Source organism: Chrysochloris asiatica, unplaced genomic scaffold (assembly GCF_000296735.1).
Source record: "Chrysochloris asiatica unplaced genomic scaffold, ChrAsi1.0 scaffold00007, whole genome shotgun sequence".
NCBI lineage: Eukaryota > Metazoa > Chordata > Mammalia > Afrosoricida > Chrysochloridae > Chrysochloris > Chrysochloris asiatica.
In genome coordinates this window covers 13,434,091-13,455,759 of record NW_006408525.1, presented here as the reverse complement: position 1 = coordinate 13,455,759, position 21,669 = coordinate 13,434,091, and the positions used below count along the sequence as shown (strand labels likewise).

The following is a 21,669-nucleotide window of genomic DNA, read 5'->3' as shown; positions in this document are numbered from 1 at the left end:
TTGAGTTTCTTTCTGGTGGTTCTGTCCCTTTTCAAAAGTGGCATATTAAAATCTCCCATTATAATTGTAAATTTATCTATTTCTTTCTTCAGTTCTAGTAAGGTTTGCTTCATGTATCTTGGTGCTTTTTCATTGGGAATGTAGATATTCTTTATGGTTATGTCGTCTTGCTCAATTGATCCTTTGATCATGAGATAATGTTAACATCTCTTCTTAACTTGACTTTCCATATTTGTTTCCTGATAATAATAATAGCAATAACAGTACAATGCCAGTTAGCATTCATCAAGCATTGGGCCAGTCATCTATTACTATTTTAACATATTATCTTATTTAACCCTTTAAACAATTCTTTGAATGCTACTATTATTATTTCTATTGGTTTATCATTTATGACTATTAATTCAGTTGTAAGAATCACACTTCTGAAGATTGGCAGGGCTTGGAAAAATCTTTCCAAGGTGAGGAAAATGACTTTCTGATTCATATCGACGTGGGTGGCATGGTAAGATCTGTTTGGAGATCTGAGGAGTCTTTGAGTTGCATATCAGACTGGGAGTCTTGAATCTCAGAATGCAAGTAGTTCATATTAATTTTGAGTACTGAACTGCCATTCTCAACTCAGCCTTCTACTCTGAAAAAATACCCATTTGAATATGACCACCGTAGATTTTTTAGAAAGTGGATTTGGAGGCAGATTGTGTAGCCTGCTGGTTACCAGCGTAATGCTACAAATTGTCTGTGTCACTTGCAGATCCCTTCCAAGCCCACGCATGATCTCATTGTTCCTGTTCTTTCACTGCCATCTTGAATAAAGAGAAACTTGGTATTCCTAGCCCTCCCAAAAGCCTTTTATTTCTTGGAAAAAAGAACTGTCCACTTATCCCAATAGCATGAATTGAGAAAATCATACTTTTTAGCAGGAGTTTCATTTAATGGTGCAATGTGTCAGAACTGGGCCTACTAGAAAAAGTATAAGATAATTATGAACCAGAATCAAGAAACTAATGTAACTCTAACTGTTGGGCTAGGCAACAGAGAGTCTTCCTCTTCCCTCTTCCAGGCTGGCACCTAGAAAACTGGGTCTCCAAGTAAGTGTCAAGAGATGCCAAAATTCTAGAAGATGTGGGTGCAGTGAGCTGAGGTATTGACTTATGGTTCCTTTACTGGTCACAGATCCCTGTACCTCCAGGAAGATTTTTCTAATGAATATATTTTCATCTCCAGGCCCATTGTTCTAATCAGTGGCTGTCCCCTTGGAGGCAATTCAATGCAAGTTCATTTTGAATTGGTTACTGTACAGTTTTCTCAACAGACTTTTTTCTCTCTCTTTGTTTCAGAGGCTTCCCTTTAAAGACAGGCATTTCACGTGCAGTAAAATGTAAGTACATTTCCTTCTTGAAATGGTATTAGCTTCTCAGCTGCAATTCCCCAAGCCTCCTAATCTCTAAGGTTCCCATCTCACATTCTGTGTTTATAAAGTCTGGCTCAACAAAAGCAGCCACAGTTTGAGTCTAACGTTTCCCACTATTGACTTGTCTACCAGCATGCAGTGCGTGTTGTAAGTCATCATGGAAATAGACTGAACTTGATTATAGCTGTAACTAGACGGCATTTAAAGTGCTAGGAAAAAAAAAAAAAGGAAGAGACAAAATTTAGGCAATATTCATTGGAAGAGACAAAATTTAGGCAATATTCATTTAGAAATCGTGACCAAGCAGCACCTAACATTTGATTATTCAGGTTCTCTAAAAAGGCTAATATGTTATTATTATCCATTGCCCCATTGCTCCTCACAACGTATCTTGTTTATCAGCATACTAGTTGCCTTAAAAGTTCCTGCCTGAATGTACTGCCGTATGGCCACTCTGTAAAATAGCGGTTTTCTCTAGAACTGATCTCCTGTGTATTATGTTTCTTTATACTTGGTGTCCAGGTTACAAAATCCTTCTGTCTCAGAGATCAAATATAATTACTATACTTCCAAACTGGGAGTTCTGAATATTTTAGAGTTTTGCTTTTTGGAATTATAATATAGATGGCTTTCTTTTCTTTTCTTCTCTTTCCTTTTCTATATAATTAAAAAAAAATATTAATAAGAAATATGAATAATTTGATGTTAAAAAAGCAGAAGACACATTTAGATTCAATGTAAAGACTGCAGATGTTCAACGGTAACTCAAGAGATAATGAATTACTTGTCACTGCAGGTATTTACCTTATAGTAAGGTAGAGTGTTGAAACAAGTGAACCAGGGAATATAGAAGAAAGAAAGAAATCCAAACTAGTTACCTTTGAGTCAATTCCATTTCATGGCAACCCTGTATGTTTCAGAGTAGAACTATGCTCCATAGCCTTTTCAGTGGCTGTTACCTTTGGGAAGTGGGTTGCCAGGCACCACGGGTAGATGTGAATCATCAACATTGTTGTGTTGTTGTTGTTAAGTGCCTTCGAGTCGGTTCCGACCCATAGCGACCCTGTACAGGGTTTCCGAGGGTGTAAATCCTTACGGGAGGAGAAAGCCTCATCTTTCTCCTGCGGAGCGGCTGGTAGTTTCGAACCACTGACCTTAAGGTTCGCATCCCGATTCGTAACCACTACGCTACAACATATAAACACTTAAATCATTAAGACTTAAACCATTGGTTCTACACTTTAAGATCCTGGTTTGTACACAATTTCCAATAGAAGATGCATCTCAGAAGGGCACTTAATTTGACATTCTTAGGCCTACTAGGGGACTCCTGGTGTGGTGCTGTAGGATAAGCATTGGACTTCAAACCACAAGGTCAGCAGTCCAAACACACCAGTTCCTCCTTGGAAACCCTTATATACAGGGTCATTATGAGTGGGAACCGACTGGATGGTGCTTAGCAACAACAGACCTATTAGAAGCCAAAGGTCTCATTTAAATTGCATGTGTTCTAATAAGTTTTCTTTTGAATTAGACAGTTCCTGAGAAAACTATGTGTTTGATCCAACTAAAAGTAAAAGGGTTTTTACTGATTTCACTAGCTGAGTTTTGCCTGGTAATTTGCTCTCTAAAATAAGTTGATCCAACTGCTCTCCACCAAATATTCAATCAGCAGCATAAGAAATATTTACCTCCAAATCATACATAATCTACATCAAAGCATTACATGCTTGCTGAGTTTTTTAAAAATGTAAATCTCTGTATTATAAAATTGTTGGTCTTTATTGTGTTATCAAGACATTTTGTTACTATGTATGCTTTGGGCAGCTTTTACCAATGAAGTCATGTTAGCATAAGAATAAGCAGGCTCCCTTTTCATGTGTTATCATGAGTGTGGTATTTACACAGATGCTAACTTTTGTGTGTGTGTGTGAGGTTTACATGGGAGAACATCAGCTTTATACTCATCGTATCATATTCCATTTCATTGCAATGATTATTCATTGCAAATCTCCTCTATGCATCATCAAAAACCCAAAAGGTACACCACACAGGCCTGCCCCCCTGCTACCAGCACACAGCCCTTCTCCCTCCCTGAGTCCATTGTCCCCAACTGGTCCATCTGTGCACATTATCATCTCTGTCTCCATCCCTGGTGTCACTGCCTCTCCGGGTAGGGACCCTCTCTCAGTTCTTCTCACTTAATGGTCCCAGTGACCTCTGCTTCTGGGCTACAAAATCAATCACTCCCTTCCTTTTGTCAAAAAACATCTACGTCAGTATTTCCTAGCCTCATAGTCAGTCCTGATGACAATTATTCAGTATTGTACCACAAGAGTCTGATCCTTATTTCCTTTCACCAGCGTGGTCCCAACCGATTGGAAATCTTTCAGTGTTGATTCTACCTTCCCCTGCCCCATCTGGAACTAGGCTTCCTATTGAAAGCTTGTAAGCCAGTCACTTCTTGCCTTTTTAGGCCCCCCATTTTGCATAGCCAATGTCTAAGTTGCTCATCCTTGTCAAACCTGTGTACCGAGGGGGTGGGAGTGATCTTGCTATAAAGATTTGTTCCCTTTTTTGAGCTGCTACATCCATAAGTATAGGTAAAGTTCATCAAATTGTAGCAGGTTACTCTTCCCCACATCCTTCTTTCTTCTAGTCGAGTTCTGATCATCCAGCCATCGAAGCCAGGTCAGGTGGGTACTATCTGCAGTATGTATGGGTGTTCTTGTGCATCTCCCCTCACTTTATATCAGCTGGATGCTTCACTCTCTACTCTAGTCCTCTGAGGCCATGTCACCACCTCCGGGCCCAGAAATCCCCAGGTCTTGCTATATTGCTGGCCATCCAAGTCTCCACCTGGGTTCACAGGGGTCTGTCGAATGTGGTCAGGCTTAGCTCACAACTTCAATGCTATTTTTTCCCCTGTTCCCCTTATCGGTGAGCAGCATGGCCACCAGCCAGACCACATGCCTGCTCATGTATTCCCCTGAGTCTCAGTCTTGAAAAGGGGTTTGCTCTGAGGGGAACTGATCACTTGCCTTGATGGCTCCTGGGCGAACAGCTTACTTGTTCTTATAGTAATCAATCAGACTGCCATTATTGTTTCGGATTTTTCCTGCCAGTCTTTCTTTCACAGAGCATCCTCTGTTCTTCTAGCTGCTCCAGGCTGGTCTCATCATCCTTTCCAGTGGAAATGTCCTGTCTCAGTTGGTTCTGGATGGGGTTTTGGATTCCACCTGTGGTCTCCTGCAATGTAAAGGCTCCACAGAAAGCCTCTTTCACTGGGCAACTTCTAGTCCCCTTTAAGGTATTCCAATCAGTGATAGGCTGAAGACGGACTTATAACCCTTCTGTAGTGATAATTCTGGCTATTCCTTTCTCCCCACCTCAAGTGTCTATTTTACAATGGTGGGCAAGGCACAGATGCTAACTTTTAATGGTATTCTTTCTTTTGTGATTAGTGCGCTGTCCAGGGGAAACTGCCTTTGTTTACTTTCCTGTTCTTTATATTTACTAGCTTTTTATTGCACTGTTATTGCCTGTTTAGGGTTACTTCCGCTTTTCAATGATTTGATGTTAAAAAGTAAAAGGTACTTAGTATGTTGATATGTGTATAGCCATGGTGAAAATCAGGAGAAATTACTGAGGCAGCATTTTAAGTCATTTTGTGCAAATATGATACACAAATATATATGAAAATATACAAATATATAAACACTTTGTTGTTAAGTGCTGTCAAGTTGGTTACAAATCATAACAACCCTGTATAAGGTTTCTGAGGAGCAGCTGGTGGACTTGAACCCTTGACTTTGAGGTTCAAACCGACCTAATGGTCAAGTGCTTATCCTATAGCACTGCACCAGGGCTCCATATAAGCACTTGCTTGTTTGTTCTACCAAGATCTCTTTATCAGAGTTTCAGTACAAATCACCCATTACAGCCCAGCTGGAGAAAAAGTTTTCCTGTTGTTACTATTAGCTGTAGTCAAGTTACTCTAAGACTCAAGGCAACATCATACACAGTCAAATGAAAAGCTGCCCGGCCCATTGGACCATTGTGATGCATATGGTTTCCACTGACTGATTTTCCTAAGTAGATCTCTGGGTCTTTCTTCCTACTCTCTTTCAGTCTGGAAGCTCCCATGGAAATCTGTTTAACACCAGCTTCCAAATGCATGATCCCTGTGCACAAGGTACCTAGTCCTGGAGCTAAGCCTATGTTCACCTGTGGAAGGTCATAAGTATAGTCCTGAGCTGGGGTCAATCTATAATCATTTGATTTTCACATTTTATCTCAAGGACTGGGATCCTGGTGTGGCAATGAAAGTAAGCACTGGACTGCTAACTGCAAGGTCAGCAGTTCAAAGCCCCCAGCGGCTCCTCAAAAACTTTACACAGGGTACCTATGAGTCAGATCTGACTCAATAGAACTTCACAAGAATTACAACATCTCAAGGGCATACAAAGTCTGGAGTGACCTATTTTGGTAGTAACTATTCTGAGAAGTAAACTTGTCCTGGGATTTTACAGTATCTAGATCACATGGCTCTATACATTATCTCTGAGCAACAGGTGGAAGGTTGGTCTGAATCTTGGGTTCATGGAAACACATTCAAATCACCAGGCAATTGTGCCTTGGGTTATTTAGGCAGCCAGGCATGGCCAGCACCTATGGAGCTGACATTGTTCTGTAATGATGCTAATACAAATGGAAAACCGTCTAATCAGTGCACCATTCAGACAAGCCTAGTATCTATTGTGAATGGCAGAAAGCTTGACTCTCGTGGATTTGGAACCGTGCTTGCACCCCATGTAACTCCAACCCCACAGCCACCTGAATAAAGTCAGAAGACCCTATTAGTTGATGTGGAGTAGGCCTCCACTCACAAAGAGCTTGTGTAAAACAGAAGAAAACATTGTCTGGTCTCACACAATTGCTTTGTTTGAGCTAGCTGTAGCCTCTTGGGAGGTTTCCCTTGTTTTTGCTGACCCTCCACTTCCCCAAACATGATGTCCTTTGCGTACCTGTGTTTTTTGTTACTAGCGCTACTGTTGTGGCACTGTAGGATCAGCACTGAACTGTGAACCACAAGGTCGGCAGTTCAAACCCACCAACTGCTCCTTGGAAACCTTATACAGGATCACTATGAGTGGGAACCAATTCGACGACTCTTAACAACAGCAGTGCTACTATAACAGAATTCCCACAGTAGATAGAAACGTGTTTCTCACAGTTAAGGAAGCTACAAGTGTGACTTCAAGGCTTTAGAAGGCTTTCCCTCTTGTGGCTTCTGGGGGAGGCCCTGGTCTCGTTTCAGTTTCTGTTCCTTGGTCCTTGGTGATCTTCATGGGGCAGGGTGTCTCTGTTCCCCAACTCAACTTGCTTCTATGCCTAATTTTTTCCTTTTATATCTTTAAACATGCAGGTTAATGCACTGGACTGCAAGGTTGGTTTGAATTGTAAGGCCAGCAGTACAGGCTCACCAGCTGCTCCTCAGAAGCCCTATACGGGGTCGCTATGAGTCAGAACCCACTCCATGACACGCAACAACAATACAGACTCTGGAGTCCTGGTGTGACACCTTAGGATAAGTAATTGACTGCAAAATCTGTTTGAACCCCAAGGTCAGTGGTTCAAATTCCCCAGCTGCTCCTTGGAACCCTATACAGGGTTGCTATGAATGGGAACATACTCAACAACAACAACAACATACAGACTCCTGGTGTGGCATTGTAGGATAAGTACTGAATAGCATTTCAAATTCTCCAGTCACTCCTGGAAAACCCTATGCAGGGTCACCATAAGGCAGAACTAACTGGATAGAAGGCACTTACCAACTACAACTTACTGATGGGTCTCATTAACATAACAAAGAACACTCTATTCCCAGAAGGAATTACATCCACAGTATGTAGCTACTGTTGAATTCCATGGAGTGGATTTTCACTCATAGTTACCCTGTACAGAAGTCCTGGTGTGGTACAATAGGATGAAACACTGAAACACAAGGTTGGCAATTTAAACTCACCAGATGCCCCTTGGAAATCCTTTACAAATCTACTGTGAGTCTATGAGGAGTCCGTCCCAACTCAGTAGTACTTAACAACATCATAGGGCTTCCACGGAGCAGCAGCTGGTGAATTTGAACCATAGACCTTGGGATTAGCAGTCCAATGCTTATCCTACAGCGCCACACCAGGACTCTATAGTATGTTGTTGTCGCTAGGTGACATCTAGTGGGTACCAACTCATAGCAACCCTATGCACAACAGATCAAAACACTGCTGAGTCCTGGGCCAACCTCACAATCATTGCTCTGTTTGAGCCCATGGGTGCTGCCATTGTTAGGATATATCTAGCTGGGGGTCTTCTTCTTTTTCTCCGACCCTCCACTTTACCAAACATGATATCTGTAGTATGTTGTTAAGTGCCGTTGATTCAGTTCTGACTCATAGCAACAGTTTCCAAAGAGCAGCTGGTGAGCTTGAACCACCAACCTTGGGGTTCAAAGGACCTTTCAGTCCAGCGCATTAACCAGCAATGCCACACCAGGACTCCATTTATAGTATGTTGTTGTTGCTGTTAAGTGCCATTGAGTTGGTTCCGACCCATAGCGACCCGGTATAGCATTTCCAAGGAGCAGCTGGTGAGCTTGAACAACCAACCTTGCAGTTCAAACGGCTTTTCAGTCTGGCGCATTAACCCACAGCGCCACACCAGGACTCCATCTATAGTATGTTGCTGTTGCTATGTGCCGTGGAGTCGGTTCCGACCCATAGCGATTCTGAACAGGGTTTCCGAGGCTATAAATCCTTATGGGAGCAGAAAGCCTCATCTTTCTCCTGCGGAGCAGCTGGTAGTTTCGAACTACTTACCTTGAGGTTCTTAGCCCAATTCGTAACCACTACACTACCAGAGCTCTGGGGATAAGATTTATAGCACATATTTTTGGAAAGCACAATTCAGTCTAAAACTTTGTTGTTAAGTGCCATCAAGTCGGTTCTGACCATAGCAACCCTGTATAGGGTTTGAACCTTGTGGTTCAAACCGACTTTACAGTCTAGCACATTAACTCACAGTGTCATACCAGGCTAAAATAGTAAATACTATATGGGGGCAAATTTTGGGTAATTTTTTAGCAAAAGTAAAACATTTACCTTTCTATGCCTAAGGGTTGTTGTGATCATTACATAAGAAACAATTTCCGGACATCTTTTATAATCTAAAAATGCGCCGTATCTTTTAGGGTTTCTTATTCAACTGCTGGAGAGCCTCCCTGTTTGATAGTGTACCTGGGTCTTTGGTGGCAAATTTTGCACCTTAAAATCTAGAGGGTAGAAGGAAATAGAACCCTATTGGATATAATAAGCCCCCTGGAAGGACTTACACCGGTATATTTTGTTTGTTTCACTAAACATGTTCTTTAGGCCCTCTGCTTCTGGTGAAAGAGAATTGTCTTCTGGGTGGTATGGGTAAGAAAGTTGCCAAACAAACCTGAATTATCCAGAGGCCTATAAAATGCACAATTGCTTTTTAAGAGGCATGGTGATATTGTGTGTTCCTTTCGATTTTTTGGCAGTAACGATTTTCTGCAATTTGTGGTTTGCAATTTCTCTTCATACAGACAACACTCTGGCTCTCATTCAGTGCCCCATTGGTGGTGGGGGGCAGGGACAGCAAAGAGGGAGATTCCCTGGGGTTCTGGCTGCTCCAGAGAAGGAAGGCAATGTTAATGAAATAAGTCAGAAAGAATGCTAGAGACTAATGGAGCTGGTTGGCAAGTGGGGGAAGAAAAACGTATTATAATGGTGTGGTGTGGCTGGGGTTTTATCTGGGGCTTCTGTGGGGTGAAGATCTGTTCCCCATAACTGCTAGCCTCTGCACTGAGCTTTGTCAGTGGTACAGTCTCAGACTCTCTTTTTCCTTCTAAATCCAAGGAGCCCAGAGCCATCTCTTGCACTGGCTGGCTCCCTCCTGGCTCCCTGGGTCTTGGCAGGGTTGTCTCTAGGTGTCCACTTGCCAATGACGTTCACTGGTTTTGTGTGAATGACCTCAAGTTCCCTGTGCCCAAATGTTCTCCTCTTTCAGTTGCCCTTACTTCCCCTGGCCTGAGGCTGCAGTGCCCAGTGCCCTGTGTAGGTCGGGCCGTGGCCACAGGTCTACAGGGAGGTGGTGTGCATCTAGGCGACAGTGATTGATTGCTTCTGTGTCTATTCATTGCCTCTGGAAAGCTTTGCCAGCTTTTGTTTGCCTTTTGGATGGCTGCTCGTCCTGTGCTGAAGGATTTAAAGTTGCATCCAGCGTAAACCCTGTATTTCTTCTCTGTTCGCTACTTATATTAGAACAATTCCAGGGCCTGCTCAGAGTGGAATTCCGAGGCTTTATGTACATAGTTCCCGGGATCTCAGCACACATACACAAAGCTAATTGCTCTGGCCACTTGTGCCTTCTCTTGGCATATCCTAGATGCCACAGCTTCTTTGGCTTTTATGAACCCATTCGATTGAGTTGACTGTTGATTTGGACTCATGGTGACCCCATGTGCTGTACAGGCTAGCACTGTCCTGCATAGGGTCTTCTTGGATGTGATCACTACTGGAACAGATTTCCAGATCTTTCTGGGTGAGTTTAAACTACGGACCTTTAGGTTGTCAAGTGCAACCATAGCACCACCTTGGGACTTTAAGGAGAAGATAAAGCAGACTATAAATGCAATCACTATTCATTTGTTAATTATATGGTTTCGGCATGCTGGGGGAATATATGATCTTTGGAACTTCATGTGTGGTCTAGGAATATAGTGAGTTATTTCTGTTATTGAATTATAAATCATGACATTTTAATCTTGGAAGACACCTTCAGTACAGTCCACTTCCATAGCAAAATCAAGCCATTAAGACGCATAGTGACCCTTAGGAATGAGTAGGACTGTCCCCTGTTGTCCTGGCTGCAAATCTTTGAGGAAACAGACCACCACAGCTTTCTCCTGTGGAGTGACTGATGGATTTGAACCTCAAGCCTTTCAGTTTGCAGCCCAATGGAACCCCCACATACAACACCCCAATCTAGAATCCCTTCCACTGTCTGACATGCTAGTTGTTGTTAAGTGTCACTGACCCTGTACAGGGTTTACAAGGAGCAACGGGTGAGCTTGAACAGACAACCTTGTGGTTCAAACTGACCTGCTGTCCAGTGCGTTATCCCACGGCGCCACACTAGGACTCCATCCCACAAGGTAGCCACGTCCATTTCTAATAGCTTAAGGCTTAGAACTTTCCTTTGATAACCTAAAGTTCAGGCCATTTGTGCAGATTTAGCTTCCAGAATAGCTCAGAAAAAGTAGACTCCTTCTTCCACATAACAATCCTCCAAATATTTTGAAATCCAATCCCATTGTTCAGACTCAATATCCACAGTTCCTTCAGCCATTCTTCATATGATCACTTTGTTTTGTTTCCTTTTTCATTTGCATGGTCACATTTTTCAGTGCCCCTCCTAAAATGTGATCGCCAAGCTGAAAATAACACACAGCAGAGATGGCTGGGTATCCCAGAGCTAAATAGAATGAAAGAGGAAAGAAAAGATAATCCCACTTGTTCAAGACATGCAATTGTTATGACATCAAACTGAAAACACATCAATACATTTAAGACGCTTCAGTCCTTAGTCTAGTACAAAACGTCTAGATAATGTTACATGAAAATTGCTATTTAAAAAATTTTTCCAGGCCTTATTTATGCACTTGGTTTTGAATAGTATGCAAACCTTTACACTTAACTTTGAATATCTGTTAGGTTCAGAACATGAGTAGAAGCTACTAGGATCTTTCAAAATTGGAATTATTTTAGATCGTGTCCCAGTTTTAGATAATCCACAGGTTTGATTTGGCTCTTAACTTCATTCAAGAGATTGATGAGAACACTGAGTATCTGGATTTTAAGTGCTTCAAAGTTGGAAGCACCTTTTAATCATCTATCCACTGTGATGTTCTCTTAAACAGGTAAATGCTTAGTAGTGGGTTTTTTAAATTCAGGTAACAGAATCAGATACAGGGTGCTTTCCAACACCCTGACAGAAACCTGTCGGTGTAGATGGATTTGAAGGCCCTTTTAGAAAGGAAGACAAAGCTGAATGTTAAGCTACATTGCTAAAAAAAAGGGGGGTTTGGGGGAGGATTTTGTAGTATTCCATAGCAACTCCCTAAGAGCCCTGGTGGTGCTTTAGAATGAGCATTGGACTGCTAACCACAAAGTCAGCAGTTCAAATCCACCAGCTGCTCCTTGGAAGAATGATGAAACTTTATGCTCCTGTGAAGATTTATAGCCTTGGAAACCCGTATCCAGGGACACTGTGAATCAGAATTGGCTTGATGGCAGTGAGTTTCTTTTGTTTTATTTTATTATTATGAGTCACAGTATGGCCTCTCAGTCTAGGTGACCTGCTTTGTTCTCTAGAACTGTCATAACAAAAAATTTCAAAATGGGTGACTTTATAGAAAAAATAACTTATCTTCTCAGGTTTTGAAGGCTAGAAGTCCAAATTCAGGTCACAGACTCTAGGGGAAGGTTTTCTTTGTCTGTTTCAGCATCTCGTGGCTGCCAGCCACACTTGGCCTTGCTTTGTTGCTATAAATGTATCCGTTCCTGTTTTCACATGGTGTCATCCCTGTGTGTCTGCAATTCCCTTTGTAAGACACAACTCAGAAGGGACTAGGCTTAGGACCCACCTGACTCTGGTAGGAGCCCTGCTGGTACTATAGATAAGCACTGGACTACTAAACACAAGGTCACGCATTCAAACCCACCAGCTGCTCCATGGGAGGAAAATGAGGGCTTTCTGCTCCCATAAAGATTCATAGCCTCTACAGAGTTACCGGGAGTGAGACCTGGGTCACAGGCACCTAACAATAACAAAAAGTTACTCACTCAGTTATGACCTCATTAACATACTAAAAGAAAAAGCTTTTTCCAGATAAGATAACATTTACAGATACAAGGGTTGTTGTTGTTAAGTGACACTGAGTTGGTTTGGACTCTTAGTGACCCTGTATGGGATTTCCAAGGAGCAGCTGGTGAGTTTGAACCTCTGACTTTGCAATTCAAACCAACCTCAGGGCCCAGTGCTTATCATACAGTGCCACATTGTTGTTGTTGTTGTTGTTGAGGGTTATCGAATAGCTTCTGACCCACTGAGACCCTGTATAGGTTTTCTGAAGAGCAACTGGTGAGTTTGAACCATCGACCTTGTGGTTCAAACTGACTTTGCAGTCTAGCGCATTAACCCACAGCACCACACCAGGATTCTTCAGTGCCACATTAAAATGTCAATATATATTCGTGGGGAAGAGGCGAGAGCACAAGTCAATTCATGACAACTGAATTCTAATCCTATTAGACTTTGTTAACCTTATGTCTTAGGGCACCTTTCACCATCAGCCTGGGTCTGATTCCTCATTGGTAAAATCACAATATTAACTTATTCATACCTGCCTTGTAGGAGTCCTGGTGTGGCACTGCAGGCTAATTCGGGGGACTGCAAAGTCTGTTTGAACCACTAGGTCGGTGGTTCAAACTCACCAGCTGCTCCTCAGAAATCCTATACAGGGTCACTATGAGCTGGAACCTCATAGACCTGACAGCTCTTAACTTAATCTGCCTTATAACCTTTTAGTGCTGATTGAATGGATTAATTTTAAAGATTATAACATAGGTTCTGATAACATGGAGACAATTGTTAATTATAATATTGAATGTATTGTTGCCTTTTTATTGTTGCTCTCAAACTAAACTAGTGTCATGCACTATCCTAAGAGGAGCAAAGGCATGTTTGGCAAAACTTGCTAGTAATAAACCCATATTGACCCCAATAATCATTTTATTGTCCATAATGCTGTATAACCTAAATATAAACGGACTGCTTCCTGGCTGAAGTTTAGGTATACATTCAGAAGAAATGCAAACATATAAAAAGATGACCACTCTGTAAATTTTCACTAAAGCTCCTCAAAGAAGCATTCTATTACCCTCCCCAACAAAATGTTCTCAAGAGCTCCTTTACCCAAATTCCTCATTGTAGCTGCTCAGAATCCGTACCTTTCTTCATTCTCCTTTGTATAATAAAATCCCGGCTTAGACTGCCATTTTCTTTCGCTCATTTCTTCTCTCCTATCATTCTCAATTCTCCAGAATTACCAGGCTCTTATTTTCTAACTCCAGTTTCTGACTCCAATCTTCATGCAATTTCAACATGGCCTTTCTATTCGGCTACAAGTTTTATATACTGCCATTCTCCAAGTAATACCATGAAAGCTGCCCTTCTCCAAGCAAGACCATGAGAATGTTTAACAGCAAGTTCTCTGAAAAAGAAGCATATATTTATATTTATATATTTACATGTTGTTATCCTTAAGTGCAACCCACCATTCAGATACATTAGAGGCAAATCACTGCACAGAATAGTTAATAGTAAGATACTTAGGAAGTGATGATGGCTGCATACACATCTTCTTTGTTATTAGTATGTTGTTAGTTACCATAGAGTCAAATCTAACTTACTGACAAGCTGTTGTGGTGGTTAAGTACCCTGGAATAGGTTCTTACTCATAGTAACCCTCTATAGGGTTTGCCAGGAGCAGCTGGTGAGTTTGAACCATCAACCTTGCTGTTCAAACCCATCTTAGGGTCTAATACTTATCCTACTGTGCCATACCAGGAGCATTTCACCTGAAACTTATTTAATTATATTTATATAATTTAATTTTAATAACAGCTGTGTTTACCAAACAATTTGCAAATTTTTGAAAGTCTTAAGATTTCCCCGCAAGAACTGACATGCCATCTGGAACACAACAATGCCTCCTACTCTTTAGACCACTAATGGAAGGAAGAGGTTGGGCTATGGCTATGGATATTTATAATTTCATTTTTACCCAAGTTAAAAGTTATTATTTTAAAAAGAATGTTCTTTGGGTTTTTACTATATATCAAAGACAGTCTCCTTAATCTTCAGAACTCATTTTCCTAGCAATTCAATATGCTTTCATTTTTAGTATTAATTATTGACTCAGAGATTCTAGAATGATCTGTTTTCTAAACATTACTGTTTTAGGCTGCATGGACCAGAAGCTTAAGTTAAAAAAAAAGGGGGAGGGGGGGAGTAGAAAAGAGAAACTGTAAGACTGTAGATATTAAATAAAGTAGACGAGCAGCTAACAAAGATTAGTTGGACTTTCTGGTGACTTGAACTAAAAAATGTTGCGCTGTCAAGAATCAAGGCTAATCTCTTCTTCTGGGGTCTCCTGATAGTTTCTGCTTCTGCAGATCAAGTCTATCTACTTACTCCTCAGATTGCACACAGCTCAGAGTGGCAGGTGTAGGGACCAAGTCGATCTGACACTTGAACTCTGCTTCTCACTTGGGGCATCTATACTGATTCCAAAATGAAGGAAAGAAATCCACTTAGTTCAAGCTTTAGTTTCCTTGGCAGTCCTCCCGCCTTCAGATAGAGGAGATTCTTTAGGTTGAAGGTTCTCTGGGTTCTATTAGCTAGGACCCCAGCAGGGTTGTGGGAAGGGACACACATCGAGAACTATGGACAAAGACAACCACTACATAGGGGAGCTGTCAACAGACAGACACAGTGGCTGAGAATTTTAGTGTAATATGCGTAATCTCTTTAATTAACAAGCTAAAATTATTATGCAAGATTTCAAAGATAAGGGAAATATACAGTGAATACCTGTATACTGTTGTTGCTCTTGTTCAGTGCCATCAAGTCAGTTTCACCTCATAGTGACCCTGTATAGGGTTTCCAAGGAGCAGCTGGTGAGTTTGAACCACTGACCTTGCAGCTCTAAGCAACCTTGGGGTCCAGTGCTTTATCTCACAGTGCCACCCCAGGACTTCATGTACTTATTACTCAGATTGAAATAATTTTAGCAGTTTTCAATATTTGGTTCATGTTTTAGGATTTTTAAAGAAATAATTTGCATATAGTTAAACATTAAATTGCCCCTTTTTTGATTCCACACTGCTCTCTCATTCTCCAAAGAAAGACACAATCTTGGGTGTAAATCCATTCTTTCTTTAGCACTGAGTAATAGCTAGTATTTTTTTCATAAAAAAATAATCAGTATTATAAACATCAGACTATATAAAACGTGACACCTTGCCATTTTTTTTTTTTCAGTCAGCATTATGTTTATGAGATTTCTCCAAATGGACACATGACTCTGATTCATAATTGTTATAATTCTGGATCATATTCCATTCTGTGAATACAATATTCAAAACAAACCTGTTGGATCAAGTCAATTCTGACTCCTGGCAACCTTGTGTGTTTCAAAGTAAAGCTGAGCTCCATAGAGTTTTCAAATATGGTAATCTGACAGCAAGTTAAGTTTCTGCTAGAGAAACAAAAAGAGTTACCGCAGTGAATCAATAGGAAACTACCAGAAATTTAAGACATATTCAGAAGAGGATGGGGAAGGAAGGGTATCATTACTGATGCCAGATGGATCTTGACTGACAGTAGAGAATACCACAAAGATGTGTTTACCTGTGTGTTATTGACTACCAAAGGCATTAAACTTCTGGATCATAGCAAATTATGGACAAAATTGCAAAGAATTGAATTTCAGAACACCCAATTGTGGCTCATGCAGAATCTGTACGTATAGACCAATATTCAATTGTTCATACAGAACAAGGGACACTACATGGCTTGGGATTGGAAGAATGTTTTTGAGAATCCTATCCTTTCACCTTATTTATTCAATGTGTATGTATGCTGAACCAAATAATCCAAGAAACTGTACTATCTGAAGAACACAGCATCAGGATCGAAGACTCATTAACAACCTGTGATATGCTGATGACACCACTTTGCTTGTTAGAAGCCAAAATTTGAAGCACTTATTGATGAAAATAAAAAACTCTAGCCTTCAGTATTATACCTCTATATGAAGGAAGTAGATTAAACACACACACACACACACACACACACACACACACTGGTGGCATTGTAGGAAAAGCACTAGACTGCTAACTACAAAGTCGACAGCTCAAACCCCCATTTGCTCTGTGGGAGAGAGATGAGGCTTTCTGCTCCCATAAAGATTGACAGACTCGCTATGAGTTGGAACTGACTCCATGGCACATCACCACCACCACTAAGGTGGTGGAACGTGCTAAATGGTCACCTCAAGATTAAATATTGACACATTGATGTAACGTTGGGCAGCTTACCTGCTCCTGTTTTTCCAAATATTTGCCAGAAGGTGTTATTTTCTAACTTCACATTATTTCCAATCTAACGAGTATAAATGCTTCATTTTTCTAATTTTTAATTCATTACCACAAGGTCAGCGGTTCAAACTCACCGCCGTTCCTTGAAAGTTCTCTATAGGGTTACTATGCTATCATTCTGAGCCAACTAGATGGCACTTAACATCAGCAATTTCTGGTGAAATTACACATCTTTACATCTGTTTATTGGACATTCAATTTTTCTCCTTTATGAATTGCCTATAAATATCCTTTGCTATTTCTTCATATGTCACTATTATATTTTGATTGATTGATACAAGTTATTTATCTACTATGAAGAGTAATCTATTGCTGTTACATACTAGTTATTGGTTCTTTGTTTTGCTCTGTGCATAGTAAGTTTTATTGTAATCTATATTTTTAAATATCTTATTTAGGGTTTGCTTTATTTCTTTCCTCGTGTGGGAAAGTTTTGATTTCACATTTGTGGTTTTGATCCATATGGAATATATTGTAGAAGGTGTGATGTAAGAATTTTAAGTTTATATTTTTCTCTGAGGAAAATCAATTGTCCCAGAATGATTTATCAGATAAGTAGAATGATTTATCAGATAAGTAGTCGTTGATTTTTCCTCATTGAATTGCTAAACCATCTCTGTCTTGAACTCAGTTCCATGTATGTTTGGACCCACTCTGAGTTTCTAGCATAAACAGTAGTCCCTCAAACACTCCAGCTTTATATTAATTCTTAGTATCTGATATAGGTAGCTTCTGCTCCTTCCTCTTTTTCATCATTACTGTGTAGGCCATTCTTTTGCTTTTACCTTTTCAAGAGAATTTTAAAATCAGCTTGTCAGTTTCATAATTCCTATTGAAATTTTGATTGCAATTGCATTGAATTTATAAATTCACCAGGGGCGTTGACTTTCTATTATGCTATGTTTTCCCATTCATGAGCTTTATGTGTTTTCAATCTTTTTGTGGTCTTCAAAACATTTCACAATTTTTTTTTCTATAAAATACATTCTGCATAAAATTCTTTATTACTGTATTTAGATTTGGGGAAATGCGGTAGCTCTGTAGGATAAGCACTGAACTGTGAGCCACAAGGTTGGTGGTTCAATCCCACCAAGTTTCTCTGTAAGAGAAAGATGAGACCTTCTGGTCCCACAAAGATTCACAGCCTCAGAACCCTTATTTAGGGTTACTGTGAGTTGGAACTCACTTGACAGCATTTCACAGCAACAATCCTTAGTGTTTCTTGCTGTATGAATGATCTTTTTCTATTACCTTTTATAAATGATTGTTGGTGTCTTCTAGGAACACAAGTTTGATTTTGAATCCAGCAACCCTAGTAAAGTGCAACTGTAGGATAAGCACTTGACTGCAATGTCAGTTTGAACTGCAAGTTTCAAATCCACCAGCTGCTCCTCAGAAACCCTATATAGGGTCACTATGAGTCGGATCCAGCTAAATGACACGTAACAACAACAACCCGAATCTCCCTTATTTAAAAAAAATTTTAAGTTCTTTCTGCACATTATCCAAGAAGTTTCTATAAAGATAATCATAATATAGACTCCTTAAAAGAAAACGAAAATTATGTCATCCTTTCTAATACTCCTGCTTTGTGTATGGGTGTGTGGTACAAGGGTGGCTGTTTGTGGTTTTTTATTGTTTATTGAATTGCCCCAGGTCTTTAGTATACTGTTGAATACCAAGTGATAGCACACATCCTTGACTTAGCTCTAACTTTAATAAGAATGTATTGCTAGTTTCACCATTAGGATAGGATTTCTTTGCTGTATGTTTTTATGTTTTTAGCTAAATGTTTTTTACTAAATGTCATTTTCATGCCTTGTTTACCAAGATTTAAAACCAAATAATGAATGTGTTTTCAACTTTTTTTTTTTCTTTCAAGTATTTTTCTGCCTCTTTTGAGCTAATGATATGGTCTTATTCCTTGAAACTACTCATGTGATGAATTAGATTCATAGACTTTCTGATGTTGAGCCATCCTATATTCCTGGCATGAACTCTAACTCAGTATTAATATTTTAAAATAAATTTCTGTAGTATTTGCACATTTTTTATTTAAATATTTACTTTTTTTTTTCACTTGTGAGAATGACCTGTAATTTTCCTTTTTGTCACTAAGTCTTTTTTACATTTGCTTAGCACTGGATTTCTTTGTGCTTTGGAGAATTTTATTAATATCTAGTCTCTCTGAGATTTTCTTTCTCTCTCTCTCTTTATTCCAGTCTCTTATCTAAAGGCTTTGCTGTTGCTTCCCACCAAAAACTAAACCAAACCCACTGCCACTGAGAAAATTCTGACCCATAGCAACCTTAAAGCAGAACTGCTCCTAGGGTTTCCAGAGACTGTAAATCTTTTGATGAGCAGGCTGCCTAATCTTTCTCCCGAGGAGCAGCTGGTAGGTCTGAACTGCCAACCTTACATTTAACCCACTGTAACACTGGTGGTGGTTGGTGGTGGTTATGTACTATGGAGTCGGTTCCAACTCATAGCTACCCTGTACAGGGTTTCTGAGGCTGTAAATCTTTATGGGAGCAAAAAGCCTCTTCTTTCTCCTGCAGAACAGCTGGTAGTTTCCAACCGCTGACTGTAAGGTTCGCAGCCCAATTCATAACCACGACACTAGAGTTCCTTACTGAAACATTGCCCAATTAATCCAACTAGCTTACTTGCGTTCCAAATACTCATTGATTGCTTAATGGTTTATGTTGTTGTTGACTCTAGGGTTTCCGAGGAGTGGCTGGGTGGGTTTGAACCACTCACCTTGCGGTTATCAGTCCAGTGTTTGTACTACAGTGCCACCCCCGGAGTCCTTGAAATTTACGGAGTACAACTGCCAAACACATTGCTGTCATTGTTAGATGCTGTGGAGTCCGTTTTCAACACAAGCAACCCCTGTTGACAGAGTGAAACTACCCCAAATGGCATCCTAGGCTGTGTTCTTTACAGAAACAGATTTCCCGGTCTTTCTCCCTCAGAAGCACCGTGTGGGTTTGAAGACTCAGCGTTTATTTGAACACACAGTTGATGATTTTCTGAGCACCATCTTAAACTATAATATTCAATGGTCCATGTTTGCAATATTCAAATTTAACTATATTAAATTCCTCAGAAAATAAAAGAACAAATAGTTATATCACATGACGAATGTTGCCCGCTTTCCCACTGAACATTCCTTGACCAGGCACAAGAGTCAGATGTGCGGACTGAGCCAGTTGCTTCTTCAGGTCAGTGATTTCAGGTCTTGAGCTCTGGTAGCGTAGTGGTTACGAATCGGGCTGCTAACCTCAGGGTCAGCAGTTTGAAACTACCAGCTGCTCTGCAGGAGAAAGAGGAGGCTTTCTGCTCCTGTAAAGATTTACAGCCTCGGAAATTGTTATGAATCGGAACCAACTCCGCGGCACATAACAACAGCAACAACATGACACGCATATTCACTTTGAATCACAAGGTTGGTGGTTCAAACTCACCAGCCACTCATTGGAAACCCTATACAGGGTCACTGTGGGTCAGAACCAACTCAACGGCACATAACAACAACAACATGACTCTCATGGAATGTGATTCTAGCATTTAAAGGTTTTCTTGTTTGTTTGTTTGTTTTTTACATCCTGGTACCTAAACACAGGAGTCCTGGTGTGGCGCTGTGGGTTAATGTGCCATACTGCAAAGCCGTTTGAACTGCAAGGTCGGCGCTTCAAGCTCACCAGTCACTCCTCAGAAACCCTATACAGGGTCACTATGTGTCGGAACCGACTCGACGGCACTTAACAACAACAGCAATCTAAACACAGTTAACTGTACATAGTGCACTACAGGATTCTTTTCCATGCCACTTGTATAAGATTTACTCACAGATGGTTCCATATTGGACTTTCTGAGTGACTTCACCGGTAATTTTGACAAATGGCTTTTTTAGCCTATACACTGTGTGTCTTAGTTATCTAGTGCTGCTGTAAAAGAAATAACCTCAAGTAGAGGATAGAGGGTTTTAACAGAAACGTACTCTCTCACAGAGTAGGAGGCTAGATGTTGCATTCACAGCACTGGCCCAGGGGAAGGCTTTCTCTCTCGTTGGCTTTGCGGAACAGTACTTTTCTCTTTTCAACATGTGTGGGCCTGGAATTCCATATAGATCTCCATGTGTGTTGGCATCAATCTTACCCTGAACCTAGAAGGTTATCAGCACAGGAACCCTGGTTCAAGGACATGTTTCACGTCAGAATTGCCTTTCTCAGTGATGGTGAGGTCCCTGTGCTCTCTGCCTGCTCCTGTCTCCTTTCATCTCTTTTAAGACAAAAGTTGTAACTAAGGCAAGGGCCATGATTCTCAGTTGGGTGGAAGTTATGTAATGCTGTAGTGATCCCCCTTTATGTGATCTGATGGGGTCAGCCAAGCAGTTGGAAGAGGAGTTATCTTTGGCCTGTGGCCTGCATCCACTATACATATGGCTGTTCTGGCAAAGCCCACTCACTTGCATTGGATCCTGCATCTGAATCTAGTTTTTAGGACTCATCAGCCTCAGCAGCCTGTGCAATCTTCCATCTGGCCTGGCGACCTTGAGATACATTGACCTCCACAAGCTGTGAGCTAGCAATATGGTCTTACCTGACCATATTGGATCAGCCAGCTTCCGTAGCCCATAGCCATCAGTCTGCCATCTGACTTGCTGGTGTTGGGATCTGTTGGAGAAGTCTCCGGCTTGGATACATGATCCATGGACTTCAGACTTGTCAGTCTGTACAGCCACACGAGTCATCTCCTTGAGATAAAGCTCTGTCTATATCCATATATACATATACTACATTTATCTTAAGGAGCTCTGGTAGCATAGTGGTTATGAGTCGAGCTACTAACCTCAAGGTCAGCAGTTCGAAACTACCAGCTGTTCCGCAGAAGAAAGATGAGGCTTTCTGCTCCCTTAAAAATGTACAGCCTAGGAAACTCTAC

The 21,669-nt window shown here is 40.8% G+C and overlaps 1 pseudogene; it reads right to left on the bottom strand.

Moving 5' to 3' along the window:
• The window catches only part of LOC102815384, a 63,420-nt pseudogene extending 41,942 nt beyond the window's left edge, over window positions 1–21,478 (bottom strand).
• Window positions 21,479–21,669: the final 191 nt, after the last annotated feature.